Consider the following 12136-nt stretch of genomic DNA (forward strand, 5'->3'; position numbering starts at 1 on the left):
ATAAGATCACAAGTGAAAAATTGATAATATAATCACTCGGAAAATAATTTAAATTGAATAATAATTATCTTCGGATAATCTAATTATTTTGAATATTTAATTAACTCTCCGTTGCGTTGTTTTCACTAATGAACCATTAGTTAAAGTGGTTTATCACGAATGAATATTCTTAAAGATAGTTCCCTTCGGTTCGCCAACACTCACCCTAATTTTGTCCCTTTCAAGGTGAAGCTGCGTGTGCTAGAGCAATTTACACGTGTAAGAAATTGAAGCAAATACCCGAAACATTAATTCGCATCTGCTCCGAATCAGTGACGATTTAATATTCAATAACAACACTTTATACATTATGGTTTCAAGCTCTCTTGACGAACAATTTAAATAATGAACTAGAATAATAAAGTATGAAATATAATACAAGAAATGAAAAAAATTGCGAACCAGTATTAAAAACTTAATCTCAAGAGTAATGATCAAATTAATATGGTAAATCTGACAATAGATGATAAATTTTTCAATACAGTATATTTTTTTTAAAATCACCATAATCTCTCATTAAGAATGGTGTATACGTGATAACTATTATCGTTCAATTATCTGATTAAATTTTATGCCGGGCAAAGTTCGCCTGTTCGTGAGAAAAATCAAGGAGAACGAGTTATTAAAAGTTTAATTGCTGCGAATAAAAATTCCTTCTGCTGGCAAACGTCCTTTTTCATCCTCTATCATAAAAACTTACAATCGTGAATATCGTGAGAAAGAATTAAAATTATACAAGGTGTTCGCATAATTATCATCCAGTATTTTTCTTCTGCTGAATATACGTGAAAAATGAAAAAGGAAAAGTTCTATCGTTTATTATAATTAATATAATATCATAAGTAAATTTGTTATATATACAAGTTACATAATGTGTTTAATGTGACTTTTATGCATAACATTGCATTTTTCAGGTCAATGAATTTACATTTCCATCACCTTATAAAAACTTAATCCGTCAGTCGAATAAGTTTTCCTAAGAAAGTTTCAGTCACTGCTATTATTTGTAAGAAACCAATTGCATAATTCAATACGCCATGGTAAATTACTTTCTTTTAAAACTTGCGAGTGAACGTGGAATTCATATTGCATGCGCTATGCAGATTTATTAATACTAGATCTACCAAGCATTTAATACAACCGATATGTAATCCTTACAAAAATTGTAACAATAGACTATTTTCAGTTTCTTCGAACATTCACTTATAGCATTCAAGTGAAACTATTTATTTTCAAAATCATTTCGAATATTCATGATTTTAACACTACTTCTACCGAAGGTGTCAAAAGACACCTTTTGTAACTTTAACTGAAAGATATTTCCCCAGTTTAATCATGTTCTTCTATTAAATATTGGAAATTTCCTATAGTTAATTTTATAATCGGTGTTGGAAAAATCGAAAAGTCGATTCAAAATATGCGATTAAACTAAGAAAATAATTTTCAATTAAAAGTTTAAAAGGTATTTTTTGATACCTCTGGTAGAAATAGTGTTAAGATAATAACATGATCGAAATCAGTCATTTTTACTGGTATGGTAGTTCTAGTGTTAATAAGAAATACTAGTAAATAGAATGGCACGAAATATTCAAACTACTCCTTTAATTCTTTAATTTATATACCACGAACGGCTAATTCATTACACTTCGTTTCTTTAAAAACATTACTATTTTCTTGGTTATAGGGAAACAAAACTTTTTTTCTCTTTCATTTATTCTATTACTTATCATTTACAAAAAACACTGGTCAGTAATTGGATGAATATTCTGTCTACAAAGGAAGTAACCAATATCTGGATCACGTGAAGAATTTTCCACGCAAGTTGGCTTTTATCAAAATGAAACTGTGTTTTCTTATTTACCACAAAATGATAAGACTGTCGTATTTCTATTCAAGAGATATAGCGATACTGGAATTTTTAGACGAAAAGGTGAATTGAATTTCGGGCATTATTGAATTTCGCAATAAAACAAGAATTGTCGTAGACATAGCACAACACATTGTCAGACGATATAGCACAAATGTATCCAACAATTATATGGTTATTAACAACATTTTATAATAACTGTTTTCATTTTCAATTTCAAAACTATTACTCTTGCTTCGCCTCATGTATGCAAATATAGTACATTTTTTATTCTTACAAGGAAAGGTATCACACCTGGAAATTCAAAAAATTATGAAACTATATGTGTAAGTAACATAAGTCAAACCTAATACAATACATTGTAATTTTTTTCATGCCGCATTTGACGTTAAAGGGCTGAAACGACTTCTTGAAAAAATAAAGATTTTTTTTTTTCGGTGGATTATCTTGAGAACGATAAGAGATAACGAAGAAAAGTTTAAACAAAAAATACGTTGCTTTTAACGTCTATAAAATTACAAAATAAAATGTTTAAAATTCAAAATTCAAATTCAAAAATGTGAAAAATTCTATTTTGTAATTTCATAAACGTGAAAGAACAACGCATGTTGTCACAGTTGTTTATTTATAACTCTTTCTTAATATAACCGAAATATTTTTTAATAAAGTCAATTATTTGTTTACTTACATGTTCTGATTTCAATCATTATTTTTACATTAGAAACATACAATTCAGAATAGCCAAATTCAATTAAAATATAAATTATAAATTGCAATTGTTCATAGTTTTGATAATTTATTATTATTAGTGGTGTAAGTCCACTTGTAACTAAAAATACCGATTACTTCCTCATGATTTTTACATAATAAAGTGTAACATATTTAGAGTGGTAAAAAAGTTACCCGACTTTATTGTTTACCAATTTTTTTAGTTGATGAAAATGAAAACCTTTATCTCAATATATGAATAAATGGACTTATACCTCTTTATAACAAAAGCGGCTAATATATAACAAATAAGACTGTGCAATACAAGAGATTCAGCAAAATTTAAGTAAAGTGCTGGAAAAATTGGCCCTGTAAATGATTTCCCAAATACATAAATTAGAGACTTACAGGTGACATACATGTGTTAAATCAGAACGAAGTCTCATCTAACCTTTTCTATTCAGAACCGTCCTCCCAATAAATTTCAAAAGCTTTTTGCATTCATCGTGAAGCACCCCGTATATTTATACGGGGCATCATTCGGTTATTATAATGATCCGGGTGGCATCAAGCATGACTTGATTATTAATTACAATTTGACGTAGCAATACGGTATATGGAATTCCCGTGGCACGGAGAATTCAAAGGTGATTCTTCACAGGTCGTCACAACCGGATATGACAAGAATCACAATAATTAATGTGAAAAGGTGATTCACCGATCGACCCACCTGGCAAGGTGCACTTTGTCGTACGACAAGCTTATCAGCGACACGCTGATGATCCCAGATCAAAGGAACCGGAACATTAAGTACTGTCTTAGTCTTCTTTCAGCTTAAAAGTTAGCTGCGTTCCACTTTGCGTTTCATATATGTATGTATGCCACTAGATACTAGCGGTGCAAGTATGAATGCTAGCTTTTATCTACAGAAATGCTTCAACTATGCCTGTAAATATATTCTTTTGTTTAATTTCTTGTAAAAGGTGTCTGGATTCGTTGTTGAAACGCTTCGCGTTTTACGCGCAATAAAATCAAAAAATGAAGTGTGTACTCGTCAAACGAATGCACCTAGGGTACATTTTAATGTAAAACTAAAGCAAAACAAAAAACAATTACATGTTCATCTGAAAAAATAAAAAATTCATCGTTGAACAAGTATCATTTTGAGCTTCAAAATGACGTGTATACTCGTCAAACGCAATTAACCGATTAATAGCTCGATGATCCTTAATTCATAGATTACTTATTATTATTATTATTATTATTATTATTATTATTATTATTATTATTATTATTATTATTATTGTTATTGATGATATACATATTCCATGTCTCTATCAAATCATTTGACAAGCATGTAAAATTTATTTATGTAACTGTTCTAAACCACATATCACCCTATACGAAGCATCTTTTGAAATTATCGGAAAACCAATAGTAACTCTTTCGTTAACATGCAAAACCGCTTATACCTCGGAAACGATTGACATTTTAACCTTACGTTCTCTAAAATTTTCTTACTCAGTATAGTGTGCTATGTACAAGGTTTAAAAAGACTGAAAATAATTGTTTCAAACTGTTATGTATCGGTTTCTACTGAGGCAGTTACAGAGAACTGAAACAAAATCATTAGGTACACTGTCGGTCAGAAGTTTGGTACCAATACCTCGATTAAAAGAAAAAGTTCCATTTTTGTAAGCAGGTTTTACTAGGAAATTTTGAATACGATAAAGAAGTATAGAAGTATGTGTATTAATCAAATATAATGATATATAATTTTTGTTATTTTATTTTATATATTTAGAAGATATATGATTTTTCATTTGTGACGTTACGTATCAAGTTGTTCTAAACTTCTAACCAGCAGTGTACATGCAAAGTTGTCTTTCTGGAACACCACAATATAATTTAGTTTCTGCTTAATTTAATGAGGTCAATACTTCTATTAGGAATACAGAGTATTGTATTCAAATAGAAGCAGAAACTATAATATTATCAGTAGTATAACAGGTAACATTCATTAATCCACAGAAATATTCATTAAAAAAAGTCTAACATAAAGAATGCATTTTTCCCGTATTCACATTCGATCATTCATTTGGAGCAATTCATTTAGTGTATGTCGGTTCTGAGCTATATCGGTCTCGGCTCCGGTTCTTTGGAACCAATATTATATCGGTTTTATAACTGTTACTTTCCAGTCATTTATTTCTATTCGGCATTTCTTTGAAAATCGAAAAATAACAGTTATAGAACCGATATAGAACCGGAACTGAAACCGATATTGCTTAAAACTGATACACCTAATAACAGTTATGACTCTATTTCGGTTCTTCATAACTGTTTCAAGAACCGGAACTGACATCATAACTGTTTTCAACCCCTGATTGTGTATAGTATATAAATAAAGCAACGTTTTCTTTGAACAGCCTATATATATATATATTTTTTTTTTATGTCGCTTTAATATTATACATATATTTATAGAAAGCTATAAAGTATTTACGGTTGCCCATTATAATAACTATGGTGTTTCTCGCTGCCATAAATGTGTTGAAGAGTCTTTCTTTATTTTAAAGTAATTAGTGACCACCAACATTTGGAAACATTACTTATTACATAATGGCTTATTATATAATAATATACTATTTGTTTGTCACTCATTTTCTGATGTATCTATTGAATAAAAAATAATGAAGCAATGGTTAGCATCATTTTGGCAATAATTCACTATTATTACACATAATTTAAAAAAAAACTATTTTATTTAGTTTAACAAATCAAAGTGGAAATTTATACAATAGTCACAGGCGTATAAAGTGAGAATTTAAAAGATATGCTGGGTAAGTTAGTAACGTGTGTCTAAAGGAAATGTGAAACAATATTCAAAAACTACAGTCTGAGAATTGTTTTTCAAATGATTATACTGTAAAATATTGAACCTAAACCACAATGTTTCAGTGTCATAATAAGAAATTTCGTGAATAAATAAAAAGATAATAAGTATTTTATATTTAAGTTTCTTTTTTATAAGAATTTCTAAAATCACTCAATTTTGTTTCTTTCTACATGGATGTGTTATGTAATGAAAGTACATTAGAATAAGTAGAACATCGAAACTTTGAATCGGATCAGAAGAATTTAGGAGAAATCCCGAATGAATCTCGAATCTTTCAGCTATCCAAGATTTGATTTGTGTTTAGAGTGGACTGTATCATGTTGATGGCGTAATTATGTGAAATCTTCGTCTATAAATATTTAATATGATAAAAAACATAAGATGCTCTTGAATAAAGGATATTTAAATCAAAAAATTAGCTCCACTAAAAAATCAATTTCATTTATTCTCATAATATAATTAAGTACTGTAATATGAAAGGGAAATCAGAATTACCTTTAAACAAAATACATTTTCACATTCTAATAAAATTATATAAAATAATAATGAAATTCATACACTTTATTTAAAATGAATATCTATAGTCTATATTATGTGGAGCAATAGATGGATAATATTAGAAACAGTATTTGTAAGTAAAGATAAAAAGTTCCTAAAATATAAAAGTCCATTAAATAAATCTGTTGCAAATTTTCTTCTCGTTAAAATTATCTCTGTCACTCGAAAGTTCTCTACAGCTAAGATTCTTAACAAGTTTATTGCGCAGATATTTGACAAAATCTAAAAGAAGTTGATTGTTTTGAGCCTTATACCGGAAGACCTTCTTAAATTATCTTTCTGTATCAAATTGTTCCATTATCAAATTTGTCATATCGCCTGATACTTAATGCCAAATTTCAAGTTCAACTTGCTCCGTTATGCTTTACCTTTTCTGACATTCACATGAATTAATCTACAAAATACTTAATATTTTGTCTACACAATTTTTTACAAAGTTTATCACCTTTCTTCTACAATTGCTGAAATTTATTTATTCGTTAATTACAAAAACAAATCGAAATTGATAGAAACATTACTATTTTAGCTATAAAACACTATAATTATTTTGTTTCATTATTAAGAAATAGTTTTAGTCGTATGTAGTATGTTAAACATAAGTATTTTTTAATTTCGCACGACTTATAGAAGGCCAGAATCACAAAACCTTAAACGAAACTCATGTTTCTGTTAATTATAGTTTATTAATTATAAACACAGTTGTTTTGAAGGATTTTGAGATCGTAGAATCTGGTTCTAGAATTACTTTTTTACTAACATAAAAAACTACCCTCATCTTAGAATGTACATTTAGAATGTAATTTCATTCATATGGTAATTTGTACCGTACAATAAATGTCCGTAAACCTAGTGTTAAGTAATATGTGAATGGCTCACTTGCCAAATCGATTAACTCTAGTTTTTAAATTTTTTAAGATTGTATCGTTAAACAGCTTCATTGGCTCTTGATTTTTCATATTAAAAATAAATTTCCTTATTATTGAGTGTGATACCACGAAATAACAAGAATTCTGTTACCTATGCAAAACTTGCAGTAACAATAAAAATTACTTTGGAGTTATACTATTTTATACATTTTACATATTCTTCAGACTAAAGCTACACCTGTAATAATCAAGTAAAGTACGTTTTATAATAATTACTTAATTTTCTATTTAAAGGGAACTTTTGAAAATCAAACCACTTTTTCTTTTATGGAGTTAATCGATTTGGCAAATGAGCCATTCATTTATGTTTGTTGAATTGTGTTCATCATGACGAGTCTAGTATGGTATTCTAAGGATTAATGATCAGAAGGGAAACACGAATACTGATGATGCATACATCTGTGCCGCTCGATAGTAGTGAAATTTCTGCGTGATCGGCAAACCGCCGCGGCGTGCTCGACAGCGGAGTCCCGCCGGCGAGGATGGAGCAGATGCGGGTTCACCGCGACGTTTACGAGCTGTTCCAAAACGCTGTTCCAAACGCAGTTCTACAGAACTTTCGACCCGAATACATTCAACCACGCAACGACGCAGCGCGATAACGCTACGCGTCCTATCCAGTATTATCTAAAGTGTTTTTCGCGTCGAGTTCGCTGCACTCGTCTCGCCTATACCGCGAACGTTCCTTCGGTGTTACCGAGGTTGCTGTCGCGTATCGCATAGCTAATACGGATACTGTTTCATTGAATTTCCAGGTGTATAATCAGCTGAACGAGGTATTTGTTATTATTGCTTCTTATCAACACGTTGATTACCGCGACAATTTTCAGTGTTTTGCATAATACTACTTATTCTTTCATAAGAAAGGGAAATGGTATTAGAATTAATTATTAACTCTTTTAGTTCCGACCGAAAAAATTGTACCTAAGAGAAGAATATCGAACTAATTCGATGTAATTTAGTAAGGCTTGAAAAAAGTAAATCTTTCTAAAGGAAGAATGATACTTATAAAAATTTAAAAAGTTTCACATTACGAAATAAAGGGAGAATGAATTAATGCCAATTATATTTCAACATTTGTTGACAATCATACTAATAATATTTATTCAAAATCATCGGGAAAAATGGAAAAATCAGTTTTCTTGTATAAACAGTATTTTCGAATAAGAAGAATCATGGTTTGGTCTTAGTTTGATATAGGGCACGTAGTATAAACCATAAATATTACATTTTCAATTATTTGTTAGAAAATTACTTATAAAAGTAACTACAAAACTATTTATAGTAAATCCCACGTGTCAAATGTCTACCTTATCGCTCTACCGTATGTACAGTCTCGTTACCAATTATCGCGGAATATAACTAAAAGTTAAACTCATAAACAATTTTTCCAATTCGTGTAATATTTCACATAGGGTTTCTGAAAAAGTATTCAACCATTTATAACGTTTTATAAATTTATTTTGCGACAGAGTTCTGTCTTGATGCAAATAGTAACGCGTCATTGGATATGCAATGATATACCGTCGTTGGCACTTTCCGTAAGTGTTAACAGCGATATATCGTTGTTCGGGACTAAAAGGGTTAATGATTCGGTATCGTGGCTCTTAAGTTACGCTATTATTTAGTTACTCGTGTTAGAGATTCAAAACCATAACAGGCAGCAACGACTTCCAGATGATTCTGTAACGCTAAAACTACTGAGCAGTTAAATTGCCTTTTTGAAATTTCTTTATACAAACAGCAAAAGTGTATCTATTGAGACTTCAATTGATTTACAATTTAATTTGCGTATTGCTAAATCAATTTCTTTAACACGTTAAGAGTCACGAAAATCTTTACCGTTTTTCTATGAAGTTATTCTTTTGTAGCAAAGGAAAGTAGGAACAATTATTAATTATTTGACGTTAATATCTTTGCATTACACTATTATCAGCTTAGTTATGTTATTAAACATTTTCATTCGATATCGATTATCTTGCAAGTTACGATTATTTTCAAGTAATCCAGATGCACCGATCATCAGTGACTGACATGGCACTTAACGTGTCAATAATTTCTCAGAGAAACATCTATCATCTTTTTAATAAATTCAAAATGAAGACATCAGGAATGGCTCATTTTGACCCGTCTGGTAGTTTAATTTCTACAATGCAACACTAAAAGTCACAGCTTACCTGAAACCTTTTAAAATTTCTGTGCATCCTTGTACCGACAGAGACTGTTTCATTGTTTATATTTGGGACTTGATATTTATTACTTCCAGGAGAATGAGCTATGGCTTCTCGTAAAGTCATCTACACGTGCCAGGAAGTTCCGAACGACCAGCTAAGACCTTTTTCACTTGCGAGCCACTTTTCACCAGGGGCATGGTTACTCGTGCGCCCAAATAAGAGGCCTGCGCGCCTAAATAATGTATTTACGCGCATAGCACATTTGACCAGTGACGAATCGGAAACGACCCTACCTTTCTTTTTTGTCAACGATGAGATTCCACAAGCTCAGAAGCGTTTCTAATTAACATTTATACAGTTTCTGTACATTAACTTTAGCGACTAAGGTCGCCACATAAACTCCAAGCACCAGCTAATAATACTGTCCACTTTAATTTTAATAAATAATTCAAATTATTTTGAGTTTACACACCAGTTTTCTTTTGGTAATTCTTTTTAGGCAATTTGGAACCTTTGATCATCGATGAGCACCGCGGTGAACAACGTGCTAAATGAATTGCTCCAAACAAATGATCGAATGTGAATACGGGAAAAATGCATTCTTTATATTAGTCTTTTTTTAATGAATATTTCTGTGGATTAATGAATGTTACCTGTTATACTACTGATAATATTATAGTTTCTGCTTCTATTTGAATACAACACTCTGTATTCCTAATACGAGCATTGACCTCATCAAATTAAGCATAAACTAAATCAAATGTGGTGTTCCAGAAAGACGACTTTGCATGTACACTGCTGGTGAGAAGTTTAGAACCACTTGATATATAACGTCACAAATGAAAAATCATATATCTTCTAAATATATAAAATAAAATAACAAAAATTATACATTTTATAAGTACATCAAGTAAAATAACAAAAATTATATATCTTTATATTTGACTAATGCAATATGCCCCTGTTTCTTTATCGCACAAAAAATTTCAAATAACAATTGTTTATTTGTATTTATTTGTATTTAGCACGCGCTTCAGTGTCCAAATAACTATTTCTTATTGCTACATTTTCTTTCATAGTAGATCTCCATTCCAACTTCTGAAACGATCTCGAGGTATAATATATTGTTCCCTAGGAACAACCCTAATCATATCTGGCCGTTTCCATTATAGTTAAATCATGAAATCCGACATTCCAGGAGAATTTCCAACATAGAAAGTTGTTCCTCTCTTTGCAAGTTCTCATTCAAAGAGTTCTAGACTAACTAGTGCCTCCTCAAAAACATCGCGTTCTACACTTGTATTCAAATACAAATTTTATATAATACTCATGATTTCTTTCTGAACAATGATCAACGCAATTACTTGTCACTAACAATTTATTAAAAATAAAGGAAGAATTTTAACACTAGAACTATCGTACCAGTGAAAATGATTGGTTTCGGCTTTCTTGTTTAGCAATTATTGATATCTTAAAAGCATTGAATATTCTCGAAATGATTTCGAAAATAAATAGTTTCTGTAAATGACATTTATAATAGAATTGAATTTGTTAATTAATAATTTATCCGTAGCTTTTACTAGAGGATCACGTGGATAATGTAAGCGTGTACTTGAAAAGTAACATAGCATGGTTTTACAAGTATTGAAGATTCCCCATTGAAAACAGGGACTTACCCATAGTAAGGATTTATGGGTTTCAGAATTTGACCCTTTGCCTTATAATACGTATCAGACTCGCGGTGAAGATTTTACCTGGTTTGCAACCTGCGTCACGTATTGACGGCACATTTTGTTCCATATTTATGGTAAATAAAAGATATGCCAACATTTAACAACATTTTGTATCTTTCATAAAGAAAATTGAATCAATTTCACGTGTACTTATACAAAAATTATAACGCATGATGTAAGGTGTAGGAACTTTATTTATATTGCTTTCTTAAATTTTATTTGAATTTCAACAAGACGGTTTATTGTATTCAATAATGTATTGTAACTACAAAGATTGTTACTAAAACTAACGCTGATGGCGAATGTGTTAAATAAAATTTAACAGGAATACATGTTACTATTAATTCTTGTGAATTTGAATTCAATATTATTCTTCTGTTATCGATTATTATAGTTTAGAGCAAAATGGACCTAGAACATGGGCAAAATTTTTTCTTCTTTCCAAGAAATTATTAATGACAAAGTACTTGTGTTAAAGATTTTGAGAAATAAATCATAGACCAAGGAATTAATAGTTTGTAAAGTGTTTGTATACTACTTGTATGCTACTTTTTCATACTTCTTGCCAATATGAAATTCACCATGTAACAAGTTTACAGCAATGGGCATTTTAAAAAGATACACATTTATCACATTCAGTAAATAAAATGCAGAATGATACAAACATTAGTTTTCGTTTTGGTACTTTTTTATTTTCTTGTTCTTCATTAATATATGACTTGATTTATCATATTATTCCATAATATTTCGTTTATGAATTGCTTAGTAAACAGCAAATGCATTTATCCTACTTTTAAACATGATAAAAAATTTCTTCCTCGAAATATAATGTTTAAATTCACTTTTAATTTCAATTCAACTTGAATCAGTTTTCTTCTCATTATCCTTCTATATAGATTGTTAAAATTAAAATATTTGCTTTCGCATGTTACAATTGATGCGAAGAAATAATTACATCCTGCATTTTGTTCTAAAATTCTTTCATCTGCCTTTAAATAAAATTATTTACTATGTCATACATGTATAACATTCAAAACATTTCCTAATATTCGTTTCACTTAAATTAAATTAAAAGAAACAGTTGGCATGTTCTTTATCTACTATAAATGTGGAACAAAATATTATATAGAGTAATGACTAATCAGAACCGATGAGTGTCGACCGATGAGTTTCGTCCCTAATTCTTTGCTAACATTCATCTTTATTCAATTTTTATGTGCAATAAGACCTTT

General features: G+C 30.0%; 1 protein-coding gene across 2 annotated transcripts in view; it reads right to left on the minus strand.

Moving 5' to 3' along the window:
• LOC116426388 (dual 3',5'-cyclic-AMP and -GMP phosphodiesterase 11) overlaps positions 1–12136 on the minus strand; it is a 296890-nt gene that overhangs the window by 267319 nt on the left and 17435 nt on the right. The window lies entirely within an intron of this gene.

Source organism: Nomia melanderi, chromosome 12 (assembly GCF_051020985.1).
Source record: "Nomia melanderi isolate GNS246 chromosome 12, iyNomMela1, whole genome shotgun sequence".
Classification (NCBI taxonomy): domain Eukaryota; kingdom Metazoa; phylum Arthropoda; class Insecta; order Hymenoptera; family Halictidae; genus Nomia; species Nomia melanderi.